The following is a 24,303-nucleotide window of genomic DNA, read 5'->3' as shown; positions in this document are numbered from 1 at the left end:
ATAGGAGGATGTAATATGCTACCGGTCCTACGGGACAAAAACTTCAGGAAATTCTTTGGCTGGGAGGCAACCTCGCCTGCCGCTCCACGGCCACTTTCCACATTCTGCTTATAGAAGGCTTTCATGGGAAAAGATCGGTTCCTCTCTGTTTCAGGCAGCTCCTATTGACTTTGCAGAGTCTCACATCAGGCCAATGTGGAGCCCCTCTAAAGATCTCCTACGGATGTGAATGGGGAGTGGGTCCATCCGGCAAAGTCGCAAGGTAGATTAATAGGCACTGACATTGATTTTGACAAGTCAACCCCAAGTCAAAGGTACTTAGAAAAAGCTCTGGCCCAGTCTTGGGGCTTTTCTTCTCCAATGGAAAGGCTTTCTAGCCTCAAAGACGCAATGGGCTGTCCTACATGTTCACAGTGGTGGTGTGTACGGCTGAAGAAAGGCATGTCTTTGGGTGGACTTGACCCACATCTGAATGTATTCACAGAGATGGTTACCATGGCCTAAAGCAGCACCTTTTAGCACCTGTCAGGCCAGGGAAGCCACATGTGTCCTGCCAAAGAGCATTGGTGGTTCAGTGGTAGAATTCTCGCCTGCCACGCGGGAGGCCCGGGTTCGATTCCCGGCCAATGCAATTATGCTCACTTTCTATCCAGCTATCGCCTCACAGGTAGCTCAGTATCCCGCCGCCCCCAGATATCCAGTACCTTGGAAGGTGTCAAGGCTCATGTGTATTGTCTAGAACCTGCTAGTCGGTGTGAGCCTTTTTGAAACCACCTCCTTCAAATGACATCATGGAAAGCCATGGGGCCATACCGAAGGAAATGGTTGTTAGTCGCCCACGGACATGCTTGGAGGTGCCACTCTGCCACCAAGGGTTCCATGGATAACACCAGAACCCTCGCTACTGGCTGGAGAAGGAGCTTCTTCCCAAGGGATTCTGCTGTCCAAAGTCTCAGGAAAGAAAAAAGGGACCTCTGTGGAGGAAGAGTGAAAACCTTTGAAATTGGGAAAATGGAGGCTGTCTTGGTATCTAGCGGCCACAGCCTAACCCATCAATGCTGACACGGGGAGGTGCCTGGAGATATAGCTATCTAACGTGGTAGGTGTTCTGATGCCATCTGATGGTTGGTTTCCAGATTGCATTCTGGGTGATCTTAGATGTATATACAGCATTTAAATGTGAAGCTGCAAGTAGTAAAAAATGAGGAAATATATCTATGCTTTGAGTCTGTGGAATGTAGACCTAATGTGTCATGTCAATAAGCAGCGTACGGGGTAAAAAGGTGATTTTTAATCCTTTGCGCTTGAAGATTGCATCTCTGGCAACAGTGCTAGTGAGAGAGGCAATTGTTGGTGGCAGTGAAGGAGTTGATTGCTGGCAGGTGGTATATAGCACTGGGATGCTGCATTGTGCTGTGCTGAATGAAACACAGTTACACAAAACAGATGGTGGACTTTATGCCGCGTAGCACATAAGAGAGCAGTGATCAACGAGAGCGCAAAGAAAGCACCGGAGCCAAGGGGGATTAGCTCAAGTGGTAGAGCGCTCGCTTAGCATGCGAGAGGTAGCGGGATCAATGCCCGCATCCTCCAAAGGAAAGCCCTCACGTGGGGTGACCTGCTTTGGATTTTTTTTTTCTTCAGGCTCGGCACTGAGCGCTGTGGGAAAAGCCTCGCCTCTCTAGTCAAAAGGCCAAGCAGGAGTCATCCTCGTAACATGTGCCATGGCGTTGACACTCTCGGGCAGATGTGGCTTCAGCCCATAAATTGACACAGAAGGACTAACACAAAGCATAAAGTGCTTGCTTTGCCTGCCAGAAGTCGCGCAAGGCAGTGTTGGACCAAAGCAATCTATTACCCAAAGCACGGCCAGCCTTCCATGGCCAAGAGACAATATTCCATTAGTGCAAAAAGTGCAAGTGCCATGTAGAAGCTGAGAGGTTTCCACTGGTTTTATCACCACAATCACGTCCCACTTCCTTGACACAGAAGTGTCACAGACCCAACCAGAACAGGGCTTTTGGAGGGAACTAGGGGCTAGCCTTCTGCCCACTGATTAGGGCCCATGGAGAGAGCAGATCATTCTCCAATGATGGACAACAACGCGATGAACGCTGAGAGCGAGGCTTGGATTACAACTCTGTATAAAGACAATAAATCTTCCCTTGCGGAGTGGATGGAAAGATGTCATATTAACCCGGTACAGGTCAATGGTCAGAGGAAATATGGTGGCCCTCGTGCAGACTGGGTTGGAGAAGATCCTCTGTTTGGGACAGAAATATTTATCAACAATCTCCCTCAAGAAATCTATGAATAGATCAATGAATTCCACAGTTCAGACTGTTGGAATATTGTATGAGTTTTGTCTTAGGATGGACAGATTAGACAAGTGAAAGCAAAGAGCTGAAAGACAGCACGTGTAGGGGACTTGGCGCATTGAGGGCTGGGTTTGTTGCCGGGCTGTCTGCGGTGTGCTCCCCGATTAATCAAAGCATTTTCTGGGTGAAAGAAAGCCCTTTGCCTAAGCAAAGAAAGAGAGATTGCCAGAGAAAAAGGTCAACTTAGCAGAGGATGGTTTCGATCCATCGACCTCTGGGTTATGGGCCCAGCACGCTTCCGCTGCGCCACTCTGCTCCAGGCCGGAAGACCCAGCAAAAATAGGAGGATGTAATATGCTACCGGTCCTACGGGACAAAAACTTCAGGAAATTCTTTGGCTGGGAGGCAACCTCGCCTGCCGCTCCACGGCCACTTTCCACATTCTGCTTATAGAAGGCTTTCATGGGAAAAGATCGGTTCCTCTCTGTTTCAGGCAGCTCCTATTGACTTTGCAGAGTCTCACATCAGGCCAATGTGGAGCCCCTCTAAAGATCTCCTACGGATGTGAATGGGGAGTGGGTCCATCCGGCAAAGTCGCAAGGTAGATTAATAGGCACTGACATTGATTTTGACAAGTCAACCCCAAGTCAAAGGTACTTAGAAAAAGCTCTGGCCCAGTCTTGGGGCTTTTCTTCTCCAATGGAAAGGCTTTCTAGCCTCAAAGACGCAATGGGCTGTCCTACATGTTCACAGTGGTGGTGTGTACGGCTGAAGAAAGGCATGTCTTTGGGTGGACTTGACCCACATCTGAATGTATTCACAGAGATGGTTACCATGGCCTAAAGCAGCACCTTTTAGCACCTGTCAGGCCAGGGAAGCCACATGTGTCCTGCCAAAGAGCATTGGTGGTTCAGTGGTAGAATTCTCGCCTGCCACGCGGGAGGCCCGGGTTCGATTCCCGGCCAATGCAATTATGCTCACTTTCTATCCAGCTATCGCCTCACAGGTAGCTCAGTATCCCGCCGCCCCCAGATATCCAGTACCTTGGAAGGTGTCAAGGCTCATGTGTATTGTCTAGAACCTGCTAGTCGGTGTGAGCCTTTTTGAAACCACCTCCTTCAAATGACATCATGGAAAGCCATGGGGCCATACCGAAGGAAATGGTTGTTAGTCGCCCACGGACATGCTTGGAGGTGCCACTCTGCCACCAAGGGTTCCATGGATAACACCAGAACCCTCGCTACTGGCTGGAGAAGGAGCTTCTTCCCAAGGGATTCTGCTGTCCAAAGTCTCAGGAAAGAAAAAAGGGACCTCTGTGGAGGAAGAGTGAAAACCTTTGAAATTGGGAAAATGGAGGCTGTCTTGGTATCTAGCGGCCACAGCCTAACCCATCAATGCTGACACGGGGAGGTGCCTGGAGATATAGCTATCTAACGTGGTAGGTGTTCTGATGCCATCTGATGGTTGGTTTCCAGATTGCATTCTGGGTGATCTTAGATGTATATACAGCATTTAAATGTGAAGCTGCAAGTAGTAAAAAATGAGGAAATATATCTATGCTTTGAGTCTGTGGAATGTAGACCTAATGTGTCATGTCAATAAGCAGCGTACGGGGTAAAAAGGTGATTTTTAATCCTTTGCGCTTGAAGATTGCATCTCTGGCAACAGTGCTAGTGAGAGAGGCAATTGTTGGTGGCAGTGAAGGAGTTGATTGCTGGCAGGTGGTATATAGCACTGGGATGCTGCATTGTGCTGTGCTGAATGAAACACAGTTACACAAAACAGATGGTGGACTTTATGCCGCGTAGCACATAAGAGAGCAGTGATCAACGAGAGCACAAAGAAAGCACCGGAGCCAAGGGGGATTAGCTCAAGTGGTAGAGCGCTCGCTTAGCATGCGAGAGGTAGCGGGATCAATGCCCGCATCCTCCAAAGGAAAGCCCTCACGTGGGGTGACCTGCTTTGGATTTTTTTTTTCTTCAGGCTCGGCACTGAGCGCTGTGGGAAAAGCCTCGCCTCTCTAGTCAAAAGGCCAAGCAGGAGTCATCCTCGTAACATGTGCCATGGCGTTGACACTCTCGGGCAGATGTGGCTTCAGCCCATAAATTGACACAGAAGGACTAACACAAAGCATAAAGTGCTTGCTTTGCCTGCCAGAAGTCGCGCAAGGCAGTGTTGGACCAAAGCAATCTATTACCCAAAGCACGGCCAGCCTTCCATGGCCAAGAGACAATATTCCATTAGTGCAAAAAGTGCAAGTGCCATGTAGAAGCTGAGAGGTTTCCACTGGTTTTATCACCACAATCACGTCCCACTTCCTTGACACAGAAGTGTCACAGACCCAACCAGAACAGGGCTTTTGGAGGGAACTAGGGGCTAGCCTTCTGCCCACTGATTAGGGCCCATGGAGAGAGCAGATCATTCTCCAATGATGGACAACAACGCGATGAACGCTGAGAGCGAGGCTTGGATTACAACTCTGTATAAAGACAATAAATCTTCCCTTGCGGAGTGGATGGAAAGATGTCATATTAACCCGGTACAGGTCAATGGTCAGAGGAAATATGGTGGCCCTCGTGCAGACTGGGTTGGAGAAGATCCTCTGTTTGGGACAGAAATATTTATCAACAATCTCCCTCAAGAAATCTATGAATAGATCAATGAATTCCACAGTTCAGACTGTTGGAATATTGTATGAGTTTTGTCTTAGGATGGACAGATTAGACAAGTGAAAGCAAAGAGCTGAAAGACAGCACGTGTAGGGAACTTGGCGCATTGAGGGCTGGGTTTGTTGCCGGGCTGTCTGCGGTGTGCTCCCCGATTAATCAAAGCATTTTCTGGGTGAAAGAAAGCCCTTTGCCTAAGCAAAGAAAGAGAGATTGCCAGAGAAAAAGGTCAACTTAGCAGAGGATGGTTTCGATCCATCGACCTCTGGGTTATGGGCCCAGCACGCTTCCGCTGCACCACTCTGCTCCAGGCCGGAAGACCCAGCAAAAATAGGAGGATGTAATATGCTACCGGTCCTACGGGACAAAAACTTCAGGAAATTCTTTGGCTGGGAGGCAACCTCGCCTGCCGCTCCACGGCCACTTTCCACATTCTGCTTATAGAAGGCTTTCATGGGAAAAGATCGGTTCCTCTCTGTTTCAGGCAGCTCCTATTGACTTTGCAGAGTCTCACATCAGGCCAATGTGGAGCCCCTCTAAAGATCTCCTACGGATGTGAATGGGGAGTGGGTCCATCCGGCAAAGTCGCAAGGTAGATTAATAGGCACTGACATTGATTTTGACAAGTCAACCCCAAGTCAAAGGTACTTAGAAAAAGCTCTGGCCCAGTCTTGGGGCTTTTCTTCTCCAATGGAAAGGCTTTCTAGCCTCAAAGACGCAATGGGCTGTCCTACATGTTCACAGTGGTGGTGTGTACGGCTGAAGAAAGGCATGTCTTTGGGTGGACTTGACCCACATCTGAATGTATTCACAGAGATGGTTACCATGGCCTAAAGCAGCACCTTTTAGCACCTGTCAGGCCAGGGAAGCCACATGTGTCCTGCCAAAGAGCATTGGTGGTTCAGTGGTAGAATTCTCGCCTGCCACGCGGGAGGCCCGGGTTCGATTCCCGGCCAATGCAATTATGCTCACTTTCTATCCAGCTATCGCCTCACAGGTAGCTCAGTATCCCGCCGCCCCCAGATATCCAGTACCTTGGAAGGTGTCAAGGCTCATGTGTATTGTCTAGAACCTGCTAGTCGGTGTGAGCCTTTTTGAAACCACCTCCTTCAAATGACATCATGGAAAGCCATGGGGCCATACCGAAGGAAATGGTTGTTAGTCGCCCACGGACATGCTTGGAGGTGCCACTCTGCCACCAAGGGTTCCATGGATAACACCAGAACCCTCGCTACTGGCTGGAGAAGGAGCTTCTTCCCAAGGGATTCTGCTGTCCAAAGTCTCAGGAAAGAAAAAAGGGACCTCTGTGGAGGAAGAGTGAAAACCTTTGAAATTGGGAAAATGGAGGCTGTCTTGGTATCTAGCGGCCACAGCCTAACCCATCAATGCTGACACGGGGAGGTGCCTGGAGATATAGCTATCTAACGTGGTAGGTGTTCTGATGCCATCTGATGGTTGGTTTCCAGATTGCATTCTGGGTGATCTTAGATGTATATACAGCATTTAAATGTGAAGCTGCAAGTAGTAAAAAATGAGGAAATATATCTATGCTTTGAGTCTGTGGAATGTAGACCTAATGTGTCATGTCAATAAGCAGCGTACGGGGTAAAAAGGTGATTTTTAATCCTTTGCGCTTGAAGATTGCATCTCTGGCAACAGTGCTAGTGAGAGAGGCAATTGTTGGTGGCAGTGAAGGAGTTGATTGCTGGCAGGTGGTATATAGCACTGGGATGCTGCATTGTGCTGTGCTGAATGAAACACAGTTACACAAAACAGATGGTGGACTTTATGCCGCGTAGCACATAAGAGAGCAGTGATCAACGAGAGCGCAAAGAAAGCACCGGAGCCAAGGGGGATTAGCTCAAGTGGTAGAGCGCTCGCTTAGCATGCGAGAGGTAGCGGGATCAATCCCCGCATCCTCCAAAGGAAAGCCCTCACGTGGAGTGACCTGCTTTGGATTTTTTTTTTCTTCAGGCTCGGCACTGAGCGCTGTGGGAAAAGCCTCGCCTCTCTAGTCAAAAGGCCAAGCAGGAGTCATCCTCGTAACATGTGCCATGGCGTTGACACTCTCGGGCAGATGTGGCTTCAGCCCATAAATTGACACAGAAGGACTAACACAAAGCATAAAGTGCTTGCTTTGCCTGCCAGAAGTCGCGCAAGGCAGTGTTGGACCAAAGCAATCTATTACCCAAAGCACGGCCAGCCTTCCATGGCCAAGAGACAATATTCCATTAGTGCAAAAAGTGCAAGTGCCATGTAGAAGCTGAGAGGTTTCCACTGGTTTTATCACCACAATCACGTCCCACTTCCTTGACACAGAAGTGTCACAGACCCAACCAGAACAGGGCTTTTGGAGGGAACTAGGGGCTAGCCTTCTGCCCACTGATTAGGGCCCATGGAGAGAGCAGATCATTCTCCAATGATGGACAACAACGCGATGAACGCTGAGAGCGAGGCTTGGATTACAACTCTGTATAAAGACAATAAATCTTCCCTTGCGGAGTGGATGGAAAGATGTCATATTAACCCGGTACAGGTCAATGGTCAGAGGAAATATGGTGGCCCTCGTGCAGACTGGGTTGGAGAAGATCCTCTGTTTGGGACAGAAATATTTATCAACAATCTCCCTCAAGAAATCTATGAATAGATCAATGAATTCCACAGTTCAGACTGTTGGAATATTGTATGAGTTTTGTCTTAGGATGGACAGATTAGACAAGTGAAAGCAAAGAGCTGAAAGACAGCACGTGTAGGGGACTTGGCGCATTGAGGGCTGGGTTTGTTGCCGGGCTGTCTGCGGTGTGCTCCCCGATTAATCAAAGCATTTTCTGGGTGAAAGAAAGCCCTTTGCCTAAGCAAAGAAAGAGAGATTGCCAGAGAAAAAGGTCAACTTAGCAGAGGATGGTTTCGATCCATCGACCTCTGGGTTATGGGCCCAGCACGCTTCCGCTGCGCCACTCTGCTCCAGGCCGGAAGACCCAGCAAAAATAGGAGGATGTAATATGCTACCGGTCCTACGGGACAAAAACTTCAGGAAATTCTTTGGCTGGGAGGCAACCTCGCCTGCCGCTCCACGGCCACTTTCCACATTCTGCTTATAGAAGGCTTTCATGGGAAAAGATCGGTTCCTCTCTGTTTCAGGCAGCTCCTATTGACTTTGCAGAGTCTCACATCAGGCCAATGTGGAGCCCCTCTAAAGATCTCCTACGGATGTGAATGGGGAGTGGGTCCATCCGGCAAAGTCGCAAGGTAGATTAATAGGCACTGACATTGATTTTGACAAGTCAACCCCAAGTCAAAGGTACTTAGAAAAAGCTCTGGCCCAGTCTTGGGGCTTTTCTTCTCCAATGGAAAGGCTTTCTAGCCTCAAAGACGCAATGGGCTGTCCTACATGTTCACAGTGGTGGTGTGTACGGCTGAAGAAAGGCATGTCTTTGGGTGGACTTGACCCACATCTGAATGTATTCACAGAGATGGTTACCATGGCCTAAAGCAGCACCTTTTAGCACCTGTCAGGCCAGGGAAGCCACATGTGTCCTGCCAAAGAGCATTGGTGGTTCAGTGGTAGAATTCTCGCCTGCCACGCGGGAGGCCCGGGTTCGATTCCCGGCCAATGCAATTATGCTCACTTTCTATCCAGCTATCGCCTCACAGGTAGCTCAGTATCCCGCCGCCCCCAGATATCCAGTACCTTGGAAGGTGTCAAGGCTCATGTGTATTGTCTAGAACCTGCTAGTCGGTGTGAGCCTTTTTGAAACCACCTCCTTCAAATGACATCATGGAAAGCCATGGGGCCATACCGAAGGAAATGGTTGTTAGTCGCCCACGGACATGCTTGGAGGTGCCACTCTGCCACCAAGGGTTCCATGGATAACACCAGAACCCTCGCTACTGGCTGGAGAAGGAGCTTCTTCCCAAGGGATTCTGCTGTCCAAAGTCTCAGGAAAGAAAAAAGGGACCTCTGTGGAGGAAGAGTGAAAACCTTTGAAATTGGGAAAATGGAGGCTGTCTTGGTATCTAGCGGCCACAGCCTAACCCATCAATGCTGACACGGGGAGGTGCCTGGAGATATAGCTATCTAACGTGGTAGGTGTTCTGATGCCATCTGATGGTTGGTTTCCAGATTGCATTCTGGGTGATCTTAGATGTATATACAGCATTTAAATGTGAAGCTGCAAGTAGTAAAAAATGAGGAAATATATCTATGCTTTGAGTCTGTGGAATGTAGACCTAATGTGTCATGTCAATAAGCAGCGTACGGGGTAAAAAGGTGATTTTTAATCCTTTGCGCTTGAAGATTGCATCTCTGGCAACAGTGCTAGTGAGTGAGGCAATTGTTGGTGGCAGTGAAGGAGTTGATTGCTGGCAGGTGGTATATAGCACTGGGATGCTGCATTGTGCTGTGCTGAATGAAACACAGTTACACAAAACAGATGGTGGACTTTATGCCGCGTAGCACATAAGAGAGCAGTGATCAACGAGAGCGCAAAGAAAGCACCGGAGCCAAGGGGGATTAGCTCAAGTGGTAGAGCGCTCGCTTAGCATGCGAGAGGTAACGGGATCAATGCCCGCATCCTCCAAAGGAAATCCCTCACGTGGGGTGACCTGCTTTGGATTTTTTTTTTCTTCAGGCTCGGCACTGAGCGCTGTGGGAAAAGCCTCACCTCTCTAGTCAAAAGGCCAAGCAGGAGTCATCCTCGTAACATGTGCCATGGCGTTGACACTCTCGGGCAGATGTGGCTTCAGCCCATAAATTGACACAGAAGGACTAACACAAAGCATAAAGTGCTTGCTTTGCCTGCCAGAAGTCGCGCAAGGCAGTGTTGGACCAAAGCAATCTATTACCCAAAGCACGGCCAGCCTTCCATGGCCAAGAGACAATATTCCATTAGTGCAAAAAGTGCAAGTGCCATGTAGAAGCTGAGAGGTTTCCACTGGTTTTATCACCACAATCACGTCCCACTTCCTTGACACAGAAGTGTCACAGACCCAACCAGAACAGGGCTTTTGGAGGGAACTAGGGGCTAGCCTTCTGCCCACTGATTAGGGCCCATGGAGAGAGCAGATCATTCTCCAATGATGGACAACAACGCGATGAACGCTGAGAGCGAGGCTTGGATTACAACTCTGTATAAAGACAATAAATCTTCCCTTGCGGAGTGGATGGAAAGATGTCATATTAACCCGGTACAGGTCAATGGTCAGAGGAAATATGGTGGCCCTCGTGCAGACTGGGTTGGAGAAGATCCTCTGTTTGGGACAGAAATATTTATCAACAATCTCCCTCAAGAAATCTATGAATAGATCAATGAATTCCACAGTTCAGACTGTTGGAATATTGTATGAGTTTTGTCTTAGGATGGACAGATTAGACAAGTGAAAGCAAAGAGCTGAAAGACAGCACGTGTAGGGGACTTGGCGCATTGAGGGCTGGGTTTGTTGCCGGGCTGTCTGCGGTGTGCTCCCCGATTAATCAAAGCATTTTCTGGGTGAAAGAAAGCCCTTTGCCTAAGCAAAGAAAGAGAGATTGCCAGAGAAAAAGGTCAACTTAGCAGAGGATGGTTTCGATCCATCGACCTCTGGGTTATGGGCCCAGCACGCTTCCGCTGCGCCACTCTGCTCCAGGCCGGAAGACCCAGCAAAAATAGGAGGATGTAATATGCTACCGGTCCTACGGGACAAAAACTTCAGGAAATTCTTTGGCTGGGAGGCAACCTCGCCTGCCGCTCCACGGCCACTTTCCACATTCTGCTTATAGAAGGCTTTCATGGGAAAAGATCGGTTCCTCTCTGTTTCAGGCAGCTCCTATTGACTTTGCAGAGTCTCACATCAGGCCAATGTGGAGCCCCTCTAAAGATCTCCTACGGATGTGAATGGGGAGTGGGTCCATCCGGCAAAGTCGCAAGGTAGATTAATAGGCACTGACATTGATTTTGACAAGTCAACCCCAAGTCAAAGGTACTTAGAAAAAGCTCTGGCCCAGTCTTGGGGCTTTTCTTCTCCAATGGAAAGGCTTTCTAGCCTCAAAGACGCAATGGGCTGTCCTACATGTTCACAGTGGTGGTGTGTACGGCTGAAGAAAGGCATGTCTTTGGGTGGACTTGACCCACATCTGAATGTATTCACAGAGATGGTTACCATGGCCTAAAGCAGCACCTTTTAGCACCTGTCAGGCCAGGGAAGCCACATGTGTCCTGCCAAAGAGCATTGGTGGTTCAGTGGTAGAATTCTCGCCTGCCACGCGGGAGGCCCGGGTTCGATTCCCGGCCAATGCAATTATGCTCACTTTCTATCCAGCTATCGCCTCACAGGTAGCTCAGTATCCCGCCGCCCCCAGATATCCAGTACCTTGGAAGGTGTCAAGGCTCATGTGTATTGTCTAGAACCTGCTAGTCGGTGTGAGCCTTTTTGAAACCACCTCCTTCAAATGACATCATGGAAAGCCATGGGGCCATACCGAAGGAAATGGTTGTTAGTCGCCCACGGACATGCTTGGAGGTGCCACTCTGCCACCAAGGGTTCCATGGATAACACCAGAACCCTCGCTACTGGCTGGAGAAGGAGCTTCTTCCCAAGGGATTCTGCTGTCCAAAGTCTCAGGAAAGAAAAAAGGGACCTCTGTGGAGGAAGAGTGAAAACCTTTGAAATTGGGAAAATGGAGGCTGTCTTGGTATCTAGCGGCCACAGCCTAACCCATCAATGCTGACACGGGGAGGTGCCTGGAGATATAGCTATCTAACGTGGTAGGTGTTCTGATGCCATCTGATGGTTGGTTTCCAGATTGCATTCTGGGTGATCTTAGATGTATATACAGCATTTAAATGTGAAGCTGCAAGTAGTAAAAAATGAGGAAATATATCTATGCTTTGAGTCTGTGGAATGTAGACCTAATGTGTCATGTCAATAAGCAGCGTACGGGGTAAAAAGGTGATTTTTAATCCTTTGCGCTTGAAGATTGCATCTCTGGCAACAGTGCTAGTGAGAGAGGCAATTGTTGGTGGCAGTGAAGGAGTTGATTGCTGGCAGGTGGTATATAGCACTGGGATGCTGCATTGTGCTGTGCTGAATGAAACACAGTTACACAAAACAGATGGTGGACTTTATGCCGCGTAGCACATAAGAGAGCAGTGATCAACGAGAGCGCAAAGAAAGCACCGGAGCCAAGGGGGATTAGCTCAAGTGGTAGAGCGCTCGCTTAGCATGCAAGAGGTAGCGGGATCAATGCCCGCATCCTCCAAAGGAAAGCCCTCACGTGGGGTGACCTGCTTTGGATTTTTTTTTTCTTCAGGCTCGGCACTGAGCGCTGTGGGAAAAGCCTCGCCTCTCTAGTCAAAAGGCCAAGCAGGAGTCATCCTCGTAACATGTGCCATGGCGTTGACACTCTCGGGCAGATGTGGCTTCAGCCCATAAATTGACACAGAAGGACTAACACAAAGCATAAAGTGCTTGCTTTGCCTGCCAGAAGTCGCGCAAGGCAGTGTTGGACCAAAGCAATCTATTACCCAAAGCACGGCCAGCCTTCCATGGCCAAGAGACAATATTCCATTAGTGCAAAAAGTGCAAGTGCCATGTAGAAGCTGAGAGGTTTCCACTGGTTTTATCACCACAATCACGTCCCACTTCCTTGACACAGAAGTGTCACAGACCCAACCAGAACAGGGCTTTTGGAGGGAACTAGGGGCTAGCCTTCTGCCCACTGATTAGGGCCCATGGAGAGAGCAGATCATTCTCCAATGATGGACAACAACGCGATGAACGCTGAGAGCGAGGCTTGGATTACAACTCTGTATAAAGACAATAAATCTTCCCTTGCGGAGTGGATGGAAAGATGTCATATTAACCCGGTACAGGTCAATGGTCAGAGGAAATATGGTGGCCCTCGTGCAGACTGGGTTGGAGAAGATCCTCTGTTTGGGACAGAAATATTTATCAACAATCTCCCTCAAGAAATCTATGAATAGATCAATGAATTCCACAGTTCAGACTGTTGGAATATTGTATGAGTTTTGTCTTAGGATGGACAGATTAGACAAGTGAAAGCAAAGAGCTGAAAGACAGCACGTGTAGGGGACTTGGCGCATTGAGGGCTGGGTTTGTTGCCGGGCTGTCTGCGGTGTGCTCCCCGATTAATCAAAGCATTTTCTGGGTGAAAGAAAGCCCTTTGCCTAAGCAAAGAAAGAGAGATTGCCAGAGAAAAAGGTCAACTTAGCAGAGGATGGTTTTGATCCATCGACCTCTGGGTTATGGGCCCAGCACGCTTCCGCTGCGCCACTCTGCTCCAGGCCGGAAGACCCAGCAAAAATAGGAGGATGTAATATGCTACCGGTCCTACGGGACAAAAACTTCAGGAAATTCTTTGGCTGGGAGGCAACCTCGCCTGCCGCTCCACGGCCACTTTCCACATTCTGCTTATAGAAGGCTTTCATGGGAAAAGATCGGTTCCTCTCTGTTTCAGGCAGCTCCTATTGACTTTGCAGAGTCTCACATCAGGCCAATGTGGAGCCCCTCTAAAGATCTCCTACGGATGTGAATGGGGAGTGGGTCCATCCGGCAAAGTCGCAAGGTAGATTAATAGGCACTGACATTGATTTTGACAAGTCAACCCCAAGTCAAAGGTACTTAGAAAAAGCTCTGGCCCAGCCTTGGGGCTTTTCTTCTCCAATGGAAAGGCTTTCTAGCCTCAAAGACGCAATGGGCTGTCCTACATGTTCACAGTGGTGGTGTGTACGGCTGAAGAAAGGCATGTCTTTGGGTGGACTTGACCCACATCTGAATGTATTCACAGAGATGGTTACCATGGCCTAAAGCAGCACCTTTTAGCACCTGTCAGGCCAGGGAAGCCACATGTGTCCTGCCAAAGAGCATTGGTGGTTCAGTGGTAGAATTCTCGCCTGCCACGCGGGAGGCCCGGGTTCGATTCCCGGCCAATGCAATTATGCTCACTTTCTATCCAGCTATCGCCTCACAGGTAGCTCAGTATCCCGCCGCCCCCAGATATCCAGTACCTTGGAAGGTGTCAAGGCTCATGTGTATTGTCTAGAACCTGCTAGTCGGTGTGAGCCTTTTTGAAACCACCTCCTTCAAATGACATCATGGAAAGCCATGGGGCCATACCGAAGGAAATGGTTGTTAGTCGCCCACGGACATGCTTGGAGGTGCCACTCTGCCACCAAGGGTTCCATGGATAACACCAGAACCCTCGCTACTGGCTGGAGAAGGAGCTTCTTCCCAAGGGATTCTGCTGTCCAAAGTCTCAGGAAAGAAAAAAGGGACCTCTGTGGAGGAAGAGTGAAAACCTTTGAAATTGGGAAAATGGAGGCTGTCTTGGTATCTAGCGGCCACAGCCTAACCCATCAATGCTGACACGGGGAGGTGCCTGGAGATATAGCTATCTAACGTGGTAGGTGTTCTGATGCCATCTGATGGTTGGTTTCCAGATTGCATTCTGGGTGATCTTAGATGTATATACAGCATTTAAATGTGAAGCTGCAAGTAGTAAAAAATGAGGAAATATATCTATGCTTTGAGTCTGTGGAATGTAGACCTAATGTGTCATGTCAATAAGCAGCGTACGGGGTAAAAAGGTGATTTTTAATCCTTTGCGCTTGAAGATTGCATCTCTGGCAACAGTGCTAGTGAGAGAGGCAATTGTTGGTGGCAGTGAAGGAGTTGATTGCTGGCAGGTGGTATATAGCACTGGGATGCTGCATTGTGCTGTGCTGAATGAAACACAGTTACACAAAACAGATGGTGGACTTTATGCCGCGTAGCACATAAGAGAGCAGTGATCAATGAGAGCGCAAAGAAAGCACCGGAGCCAAGGGGGATTAGCTCAAGTGGTAGAGCGCTCGCTTAGCATGCGAGAGGTAGCGGGATCAATGCCCGCATCCTCCAAAGGAAAGCCCTCACGTGGGGTGACCTGCTTTGGATTTTTTTTTTCTTCAGGCTCGGCACTGAGCGCTGTGGGAAAAGCCTCGCCTCTCTAGTCAAAAGGCCAAGCAGGAGTCATCCTCGTAACATGTGCCATGGCGTTGACACTCTCGGGCAGATGTGGCTTCAGCCCATAAATTGACACAGAAGGACTAACACAAAGCATAAAGTGCTTGCTTTGCCTGCCAGAAGTCGCGCAAGGCAGTGTTGGACCAAAGCAATCTATTACCCAAAGCACGGCCAGCCTTCCATGGCCAAGAGACAATATTCCATTAGTGCAAAAAGTGCAAGTGCCATGTAGAAGCTGAGAGGTTTCCACTGGTTTTATCACCACAATCACGTCCCACTTCCTTGACACAGAAGTGTCACAGACCCAACCAGAACAGGGCTTTTGGAGGGAACTAGGGGCTAGCCTTCTGCCCACTGATTAGGGCCCATGGAGAGAGCAGATCATTCTCCAATGATGGACAACAACGCGATGAACGCTGAGAGCGAGGCTTGGATTACAACTCTGTATAAAGACAATAAATCTTCCCTTGCGGAGTGGATGGAAAGATGTCATATTAACCCGGTACAGGTCAATGGTCAGAGGAAATATGGTGGCCCTCGTGCAGACTGGGTTGGAGAAGATCCTCTGTTTGGGACAGAAATATTTATCAACAATCTCCCTCAAGAAATCTATGAATAGATCAATGAATTCCACAGTTCAGACTGTTGGAATATTGTATGAGTTTTGTCTTAGGATGGACAGATTAGACAAGTGAAAGCAAAGAGCTGAAAGACAGCACGTGTAGGGGACTTGGCGCATTGAGGGCTGGGTTTGTTGCCGGGCTGTCTGCGGTGTGCTCCCCGATTAATCAAAGCATTTTCTGGGTGAAAGAAAGCCCTTTGCCTAAGCAAAGAAAGAGAGATTGCCAGAGAAAAAGGTCAACTTAGCAGAGGATGGTTTCGATCCATCGACCTCTGGGTTATGGGCCCAGCATGCTTCCGCTGCGCCACTCTGCTCCAGGCCGGAAGACCCAGCAAAAATAGGAGGATGTAATATGCTACCGGTCCTACGGGACAAAAACTTCAGGAAATTCTTTGGCTGGGAGGCAACCTCGCCTGCCGCTCCACGGCCACTTTCCACATTCTGCTTATAGAAGGCTTTCATGGGAAAAGATCGGTTCCTCTCTGTTTCAGGCAGCTCCTATTGACTTTGCAGAGTCTCACATCAGGCCAATGTGGAGCCCCTCTAAAGATCTCCTACGGATGTGAATGGGGAGTGGGTCCATCCGGCAAAGTCGCAAGGTAGATTAATAGGCACTGACATTGATTTTGACAAGTCAACCCCAAGTCAAAGGTACTTAGAAAAAGCTCTGGCCCAGTCTTGGGGCTTTTCTTCTCCAATGGAAAGGCTTTCTAGCCTCAAAGACGCAATGGGCTGTCCTACATGTTCACAGTGGTGGTGTGTACGGCTGAAGAAAGGCATGTCTTTGGGTGGACTTGACCCACATCTGAATGTATTCACAGAGATGGTTACCATGGCCTAAAGCAGCACCTTTTAGCACCTGTCAGGCCAGGGAAGCCACATGTGTCCTGCCAAAGAGCATTGGTGGTTCAGTGGTAGAATTCTCGCCTGCCACGCGGGAGGCCCGGGTTCGATTCCCGGCCAATGCAATTATGCTCACTTTCTATCCAGCTATCGCCTCACAGGTAGCTCAGTATCCCGCCGCCCCCAGATATCCAGTACCTTGGAAGGTGTCAAGGCTCATGTGTATTGTCTAGAACCTGCTAGTCGGTGTGAGCCTTTTTGAAACCACCTCCTTCAAATGACATCATGGAAAGCCATGGGGCCATACCGAAGGAAATGGTTGTTAGTCGCCCACGGACATGCTTGGAGGTGCCACTCTGCCACCAAGGGTTCCATGGATAACACCAGAACCCTCGCTACTGGCTGGAGAAGGAGCTTCTTCCCAAGGGATTCTGCTGTCCAAAGTCTCAGGAAAGAAAAAAGGGACCTCTGTGGAGGAAGAGTGAAAACCTTTGAAATTGGGAAAATGGAGGCTGTCTTGGTGTCTAGCGGCCACAGCCTAACCCATCAATGCTGACACGGGGAGGTGCCTGGAGATATAGCTATCTAACGTGGTAGGTGTTCTGATGCCATCTGATGGTTGGTTTCCAGATTGCATTCTGGGTGATCTTAGATGTATATACAGCATTTAAATGTGAAGCTGCAAGTAGTAAAAAATGAGGAAATATATCTATGCTTTGAGTCTGTGGAATGTAGACCTAATGTGTCATGTCAATAAGCAGCGTACGGGGTAAAAAGGTGATTTTTAATCCTTTGCGCTTGAAGATTGCATCTCTGGCAACAGTGCTAGTGAGAGAGGCAATTGTTGGTGGCAGTGAAGGAGTTGATTGCTGGCAGGTGGTATATAGCACTGGGATGCTGCATTGTGCTGTGCTGAATGAAACACAGTTACACAAAACAGATGGTGGACTTTATGCCGCGTAGCACATAAGAGAGCAGTGATCAACGAGAGCGCAAAGAAAGCACCGGAGCCAAGGGGGATTAGCTCAAGTGGTAGAGCGCTCGCTTAGCATGCGAGAGGTAGCGGGATCAATGCCCGCATCCTCCAAAGGAAAGCCCTCACGTGGGGTGACCTGCTTTGGATTTTTTTTTTCTTCAGGCTCGGCACTGAGCGCTGTGGGAAAAGCCTCGCCTCTCTAGTCAAAAGGCCAAGCAGGAGTCATCCTCGTAACATGTGCCATGGCGTTGACACTCTCGGGCAGATGTGGCTTCAGCCCATAAATTGACACAGAAGGACTAACACAAAGCATAAAGTGCTTGCTTTGCCTGCCAGAAGTCGCGCAAGGCAGTGTTGGACCAAAGCAATCTATTACCCAAAGCACGGCCAGCCTTCCATGGCCAAGAGACAATATTCCATTAGTGCAAAAAGTGCAAGTGCCATGTAGAAGCTGAGAGGTTTCCACTGGTTTTATCACCACAATCACGTCCCACTTCCTTGACACAGAAGTGTCACAGACCCAACCAGAACAGGGCTTTTGGAGGGAACTAGGGGCTAGCCTTCTGCCCACTGATTAGGGCCCATGGAGAGAGCAGATCATTCTCCAATGATGGACAACAACGCGATGAACGCTGAGAGCGAGGCTTGGATTACAACTCTGTATAAAGACAATAAATCTTCCCTTGCGGAGTGGATGGAAAGATGTCATATTAACCCGGTACAGGTCAATGGTCAGAGGAAATATGGTGGCCCTCGTGCAGACTGGGTTGGAGAAGATCCTCTGTTTGGGACAGAAATATTTATCAACAATCTCCCTCAAGAAATCTATGAATAGATCAATGAATTCCACAGTTCAGACTGTTGGAATATTGTATGAGTTTTGTCTTAGGATGGACAGATTAGACAAGTGAAAGCAAAGAGCTGAAAGACAGCACGTGTAGGGGACTTGGCGCATTGAGGGCTGGGTTTGTTGCCGGGCTGTCTGCGGTGTGCTCCCCGATTAATCAAAGCATTTTCTGGGTGAAAGAAAGCCCTTTGCCTAAGCAAAGAAAGAGAGATTGCCAGAGAAAAAGGTCAACTTAGCAGAGGATGGTTTTGATCCATCGACCTCTGGGTTATGGGCCCAGCACGCTTCCGCTGCGCCACTCTGCTCCAGGCCGGAAGACCCAGCAAAAATAGGAGGATGTAATATGCTACCGGTCCTACGGGACAAAAACTTCAGGAAATTCTTTGGCTGGGAGGCAACCTCGCCTGCCGCTCCACGGCCACTTTCCACATTCTGCTTATAGAAGGCTTTCATGGGAAAAGATCGGTTCCTCTCTGTTTCAGGCAGCTCCTATTGACTTTGCAGAGTCTCACATCAGGCCAATGTGGAGCCCCTCTAAAGATCTCCTACGGATGTGAATGGGGAGTGGGTCCATCCGGCAAAGTCGCAAGGTAGATTAATAGGCACTGACATTGATTTTGACAAGTCAACCCCAAGTCAAAGGTACTTAGAAAAAGCTCTGGCCCAGTCTTGGGGCTTTTCTTCTCCAATGGAAAGGCTTTCTAGCCTCAAAGACGCAATGGGCTGTCCTACATGTTCACAGTGGTGGTGTGTACGGCTGAAGAAAGGCATGTCTTTGGGTGGACTTGACCCACATCTGAATGTATTCACAGAGATGGTTACCATGGCCTAAAGCAGCACCTTTTAGCACCTGTCAGGCCAGGGAAGCCACATGTGTCCTGCCAAAGAGCATTGGTGGTTCAGTGGTAGAATTCTCGCCTGCCACGCGGGAGGCCCGGGTTCGATTCCCGGCCAATGCAATTATGCTCACTTTCTATCCAGCTATCGCCTCACAGGTAGCTCAGTATCCCGCCGCCCCCAGATATCCAGTACCTTGGAAGGTGTCAAGGCTCATGTGTATTGTCTAGAACCTGCTAGTCGGTGTGAGCCTTTTTGAAACCACCTCCTTCAAATGACATCATGGAAAGCCATGGGGCCATACCGAAGGAAATGGTTGTTAGTCGCCCACGGACATGCTTGGAGGTGCCACTCTGCCACCAAGGGTTCCATGGATAACACCAGAACCCTCGCTACTGGCTGGAGAAGGAGCTTCTTCCCAAGGGATTCTGCTGTCCAAAGTCTCAGGAAAGAAAAAAGGGACCTCTGTGGAGGAAGAGTGAAAACCTTTGAAATTGGGAAAATGGAGGCTGTCTTGGTATCTAGCGGCCACAGCCTAACCCATCAATGCTGACACGGGGAGGTGCCTGGAGATATAGCTATCTAACGTGGTAGGTGTTCTGATGCCATCTGATGGTTGGTTTCCAGATTGCATTCTGGGTGATCTTAGATGTATATACAGCATTTAAATGTGAAGCTGCAAGTAGTAAAAAATGAGGAAATATATCTATGCTTTGAGTCTGTGGAATGTAGACCTAATGTGTCATGTCAATAAGCAGCGTACGGGGTAAAAAGGTGATTTTTAATCCTTTGCGCTTGAAGATTGCATCTCTGGCAACAGTGCTAGTGAGAGAGGCAATTGTTGGTGGCAGTGAAGGAGTTGATTGCTGGCAGGTGGTATATAGCACTGGGATGCTGCATTGTGCTGTGCTGAATGAAACACAGTTACACAAAACAGATGGTGGACTTTATGCCGCGTAGCACATAAGAGAGCAGTGATCAACGAGAGCGCAAAGAAAGCACCGGAGCCAAGGGGGATTAGCTCAAGTGGTAGAGCGCTCGCTTAGCATGCGAGAGGTAGCGGGATCAATGCCCGCATCCTCCAAAGGAAAGCCCTCACGTGGGGTGACCTGCTTTGGATTTTTTTTTTCTTCAGGCTCGGCACTGAGCGCTGTGGGAAAAGCCTCGCCTCTCTAGTCAAAAGGCCAAGCAGGAGTCATCCTCGTAACATGTGCCATGGCGTTGACACTCTCGGGCAGATGTGGCTTCAGCCCATAAATTGACACAGAAGGACTAACACAAAGCATAAAGTGCTTGCTTTGCCTGCCAGAAGTCGCGCAAGGCAGTGTTGGACCAAAGCAATCTATTACCCAAAGCACGGCCAGCCTTCCATGGCCAAGAGACAATATTCCATTAGTGCAAAAAGTGCAAGTGCCATGTAGAAGCTGAGAGGTTTCCACTGGTTTTATCACCACAATCACGTCCCACTTCCTTGACACAGAAGTGTCACAGACCCAACCAGAACAGGGCTTTTGGAGGGAACTAGGGGCTAGCCTTCTGCCCACTGATTAGGGCCCATGGAGAGAGCAGATCATTCTCCAATGATGGACAACAACGCGATGAACGCTGAGAGCGAGGCTTGGATTACAACTCTGTATAAAGACAATAAATCTTCCCTTGCGGAGTGGATGGAAAGATGTCATATTAACCCGGTACAGGTCAATGGTCAGAGGAAATATGGTGGCCCTCGTGCAGACTGGGTTGGAGAAGATCCTCTGTTTGGGACAGAAATATTTATCAACAATCTCCCTCAAGAAATCTATGAATAGATCAATGAATTCCACAGTTCAGACTGTTGGAATATTGTATGAGTTTTGTCTTAGGATGGACAGATTAGACAAGTGAAAGCAAAGAGCTGAAAGACAGCACGTGTAGGGGACTTGGCGCATTGAGGGCTGGGTTTGTTGCCGGGCTGTCTGCGGTGTGCTCCCCGATTAATCAAAGCATTTTCTGGGTGAAAGAAAGCCCTTTGCCTAAGCAAAGAAAGAGAGATTGCCAGAGAAAAAGGTCAACTTAGCAGAGGATGGTTTCGATCCATCGACCTCTGGGTTATGGGCCCAGCACGCTTCCGCTGCGCCACTCTGCTCCAGGCCGGAAGACCCAGCAAAAATAGGAGGATGTAATATGCTACCGGTCCTACGGGACAAAAACTTCAGGAAATTCTTTGGCTGGGAGGCAACCTCGCCTGCCGCTCCACGGCCACTTTCCACATTCTGCTTATAGAAGGCTTTCATGGGAAAAGATCGGTTCCTCTCTGTTTCAGGCAGCTCCTATTGACTTTGCAGAGTCTCACATCAGGCCAATGTGGAGCCCCTCTAAAGATCTCCTACGGATGTGAATGGGGAGTGGGTCCATCCGGCAAAGTCGCAAGGTAGATTAATAGGCACTGACATTGATTTTGACAAGTCAACCCCAAGTCAAAGGTACTTAGAAAAAGCTCTGGCCCAGTCTTGGGGCTTTTCTTCTCCAATGGAAAGGCTTTCTAGCCTCAAAGACGCAATGGGCTGTCCTACATGTTCACAGTGGTGGTGTGTACGGCTGAAGAAAGGCATGTCTTTGGGTGGACTTGACCCACGTCTGAATGTATTCACAGAGATGGTTACCATGGCCTAAAGCAGCACCTTTTAGCACCTGTCAGGCCAGGGAAGCCACATGTGTCCTGCCAAAGAGCATTGGTGGTTCAGTGGTAGAATTCTCGCCTGCCACGCGGGAGGCCCGGGTTCGATTCCCGGCCAATGCAATTATGCTCACTTTCTATCCAGCTATCGCCTCACAGGTAGCTCAGTATCCCGCCGCCCCCAGATATCCAGTACCTTGGAAGGTGTCAAGGCTCATGTGTATTGTCTAGAACCTGCTAGTCGGTGTGAGCCTTTTTGAAACCACCTCCTTCAAATGACATCATGGAAAGCCATGGGGCCATACCGAAGGAAATGGTTGTTAGTCGCCCACGGACATGCTTGGAGGTGCCACTCTGCCACCAAGGGTTCCATGGATAACACCAGAACCCTCGCTACTGGCTGGAGAAGGAGCTTCTTCCCAAGGGATTCTGCTGTCCAAAGTCTCAGGAAAGAAAAAAGGGACCTCTGTGGAGGAAGAGTGAAAACCTTTGAAATTGGGAAAATGGAGGCTGTCTTGGTGTCTAGCGGCCACAGCCTAACCCATCAATGCTGACACGGGGAGGTGCCTGGAGATATAGCTATCTAACGTGGTAGGTGTTCTGATGCCATCTGATGGTTGGTTTCCAGATTGCATTCTGGGTGATCTTAGATGTATATACAGCATTTAAATGTGAAGCTGCAAGTAGTAAAAAATGAGGAAATATATCTATGCTTTGAGTCTGTGGAATGTAGACCTAATGTGTCATGTCAATAAGCAGCGTACGGGGTAAAAAGGTGATTTTTAATCCTTTGCGCTTGAAGATTGCATCTCTGGCAACAGTGCTAGTGAGAGAGGCAATTGTTGGTGGCAGTGAAGGAGTTGATTGCTGGCAGGTGGTATATAGCACTGGGATGCTGCATTGTGCTGTGCTGAATGAAACACAGTTACACAAAACAGATGGTGGACTTTATGCCGCGTAGCACATAAGAGAGCAGTGATCAACGAGAGCGCAAAGAAAGCACCGGAGCCAAGGGGGATTAGCTCAAGTGGTAGAGCGCTCGCTTAGCATGCGAGAGGTAGCGGGATCAATGCCCGCATCCTCCAAAGGAAAGCCCTCACGTGGGGTGACCTGCTTTGGATTTTTTTTTTCTTCAGGCTCGGCACTGAGCGCTGTGGGAAAAGCCTCGCCTCTCTAGTCAAAAGGCCAAGCAGGAGTCATCCTCGTAACATGTGCCATGGCGTTGACACTCTCGGGCAGATGTGGCTTCAGCCCATAAATTGACACAGAAGGACTAACACAAAGCATAAAGTGCTTGCTTTGCCTGCCAGAAGTCGCGCAAGGCAGTGTTGGACCAAAGCAATCTATTACCCAAAGCACGGCCAGCCTTCCATGGCCAAGAGACAATATTCCATTAGTGCAAAAAGTGCAAGTGCCATGTAGAAGCTGAGAGGTTTCCACTGGTTTTATCACCACAATCACGTCCCACTTCCTTGACACAGAAGTGTCACAGACCCAACCAGAACAGGGCTTTTGGAGGGAACTAGGGGCTAGCCTTCTGCCCACTGATTAGGGCCCATGGAGAGAGCAGATCATTCTCCAATGATGGACAACAACGCGATGAACGCTGAGAGCGAGGCTTGGATTACAACTCTGTATAAAGACAATAAATCTTCCCTTGCGGAGTGGATGGAAAGATGTCATATTAACCCGGTACAGGTCAATGGTCAGAGGAAATATGGTGGCCCTCGTGCAGACTGGGTTGGAGAAGATCCTCTGTTTGGGACAGAAATATTTATCAACAATCTCCCTCAAGAAATCTATGAATAGATCAATGAATTCCACAGTTCAGACTGTTGGAATATTGTATGAGTTTTGTCTTAGGATGGACAGATTAGACAAGTGAAAGCAAAGAGCTGAAAGACAGCACGTGTAGGGGACTTGGCGCATTGAGGGCTGGGTTTGTTGCCGGGCTGTCTGCGGTGTGCTCCCCGATTAATCAAAGCATTTTCTGGGTGAAAGAAAGCCCTTTGCCTAAGCAAAGAAAGAGAGATTGCCAGAGAAAAAGGTCAACTTAGCAGAGGATGGTTTCGATCCATCGACCTCTGGGTTATGGGCCCAGCACGCTTCCGCTGCGCCACTCTGCTCCAGGCCGGAAGACCCAGCAAAAATAGGAGGATGTAATATGCTACCGGTCCTACGGGACAAAAACTTCAGGAAATTCTTTGGCTGGGAGGCAACCTCGCCTGCCGCTCCACGGCCACTTTCCACATTCTGCTTATAGAAGGCTTTCATGGGAAAAGATCGGTTCCTCTCTGTTTCAGGCAGCTCCTATTGACTTTGCAGAGTCTCACATCAGGCCAATGTGGAGCCCCTCTAAAGATCTCCTACGGATGTGAATGGGGAGTGGGTCCATCCGGCAAAGTCGCAAGGTAGATTAATAGGCACTGACATTGATTTTGACAAGTCAACCCCAAGTCAAAGGTACTTAGAAAAAGCTCTGGCCCAGTCTTGGGGCTTTTCTTCTCCAATGGAAAGGCTTTCTAGCCTCAAAGACGCA

At 49.0% G+C, this 24,303-nt stretch overlaps 16 non-coding genes across 16 annotated transcripts; all 16 read left to right on the top strand.

The window, feature by feature from the left end:
- Nucleotides 1–560: 560 nt before the first annotated feature.
- Nucleotides 561–631, top strand: TRNAG-GCC (transfer RNA glycine (anticodon GCC)). Its single transcript has one exon. It is a non-coding gene; the product is annotated as a tRNA-Gly (tRNA).
- An 889-nt stretch (nucleotides 632–1,520) lies between these two features.
- On the top strand, nucleotides 1,521–1,593 carry TRNAA-AGC (transfer RNA alanine (anticodon AGC)). The gene has a single exon. It is a non-coding gene; the product is annotated as a tRNA-Ala (tRNA).
- Nucleotides 1,594–3,217: 1,624 nt separating this feature from the next.
- On the top strand, nucleotides 3,218–3,288 carry TRNAG-GCC (transfer RNA glycine (anticodon GCC)). Its single transcript has one exon. It is a non-coding gene; the product is annotated as a tRNA-Gly (tRNA).
- Nucleotides 3,289–4,177: 889 nt separating this feature from the next.
- Nucleotides 4,178–4,250, top strand: TRNAA-AGC (transfer RNA alanine (anticodon AGC)). Its single transcript has one exon. It is a non-coding gene; the product is annotated as a tRNA-Ala (tRNA).
- Nucleotides 4,251–5,874: 1,624 nt separating this feature from the next.
- Nucleotides 5,875–5,945, top strand: TRNAG-GCC (transfer RNA glycine (anticodon GCC)). The gene has a single exon. It is a non-coding gene; the product is annotated as a tRNA-Gly (tRNA).
- An 889-nt stretch (nucleotides 5,946–6,834) lies between these two features.
- Nucleotides 6,835–6,907, top strand: TRNAA-AGC (transfer RNA alanine (anticodon AGC)). The gene has a single exon. It is a non-coding gene; the product is annotated as a tRNA-Ala (tRNA).
- A 1,624-nt stretch (nucleotides 6,908–8,531) lies between these two features.
- Nucleotides 8,532–8,602, top strand: TRNAG-GCC (transfer RNA glycine (anticodon GCC)). Its single transcript has one exon. It is a non-coding gene; the product is annotated as a tRNA-Gly (tRNA).
- A 2,586-nt stretch (nucleotides 8,603–11,188) lies between these two features.
- On the top strand, nucleotides 11,189–11,259 carry TRNAG-GCC (transfer RNA glycine (anticodon GCC)). Its single transcript has one exon. It is a non-coding gene; the product is annotated as a tRNA-Gly (tRNA).
- A 2,586-nt stretch (nucleotides 11,260–13,845) lies between these two features.
- Nucleotides 13,846–13,916, top strand: TRNAG-GCC (transfer RNA glycine (anticodon GCC)). The gene has a single exon. It is a non-coding gene; the product is annotated as a tRNA-Gly (tRNA).
- An 889-nt stretch (nucleotides 13,917–14,805) lies between these two features.
- On the top strand, nucleotides 14,806–14,878 carry TRNAA-AGC (transfer RNA alanine (anticodon AGC)). Its single transcript has one exon. It is a non-coding gene; the product is annotated as a tRNA-Ala (tRNA).
- A 1,624-nt stretch (nucleotides 14,879–16,502) lies between these two features.
- On the top strand, nucleotides 16,503–16,573 carry TRNAG-GCC (transfer RNA glycine (anticodon GCC)). The gene has a single exon. It is a non-coding gene; the product is annotated as a tRNA-Gly (tRNA).
- An 889-nt stretch (nucleotides 16,574–17,462) lies between these two features.
- On the top strand, nucleotides 17,463–17,535 carry TRNAA-AGC (transfer RNA alanine (anticodon AGC)). The gene has a single exon. It is a non-coding gene; the product is annotated as a tRNA-Ala (tRNA).
- Nucleotides 17,536–19,159: 1,624 nt separating this feature from the next.
- On the top strand, nucleotides 19,160–19,230 carry TRNAG-GCC (transfer RNA glycine (anticodon GCC)). The gene has a single exon. It is a non-coding gene; the product is annotated as a tRNA-Gly (tRNA).
- An 889-nt stretch (nucleotides 19,231–20,119) lies between these two features.
- On the top strand, nucleotides 20,120–20,192 carry TRNAA-AGC (transfer RNA alanine (anticodon AGC)). Its single transcript has one exon. It is a non-coding gene; the product is annotated as a tRNA-Ala (tRNA).
- A 1,624-nt stretch (nucleotides 20,193–21,816) lies between these two features.
- TRNAG-GCC (transfer RNA glycine (anticodon GCC)) lies at nucleotides 21,817–21,887 on the top strand. The gene has a single exon. It is a non-coding gene; the product is annotated as a tRNA-Gly (tRNA).
- An 889-nt stretch (nucleotides 21,888–22,776) lies between these two features.
- On the top strand, nucleotides 22,777–22,849 carry TRNAA-AGC (transfer RNA alanine (anticodon AGC)). The gene has a single exon. It is a non-coding gene; the product is annotated as a tRNA-Ala (tRNA).
- The last annotated feature ends 1,454 nt before the right edge of the window (nucleotides 22,850–24,303 follow it).

Source organism: Staurois parvus, unplaced genomic scaffold (assembly GCF_062004578.1).
Source record: "Staurois parvus isolate SC_StPar_1 unplaced genomic scaffold, SC_StPar_1.0 ptg001130l, whole genome shotgun sequence".
NCBI classification, from domain to species: domain Eukaryota; kingdom Metazoa; phylum Chordata; class Amphibia; order Anura; family Ranidae; genus Staurois; species Staurois parvus.
The sequence above is the reverse complement of the archived record's forward strand: the minus strand, read 5'-3'. Positions and strand labels throughout refer to the sequence as shown.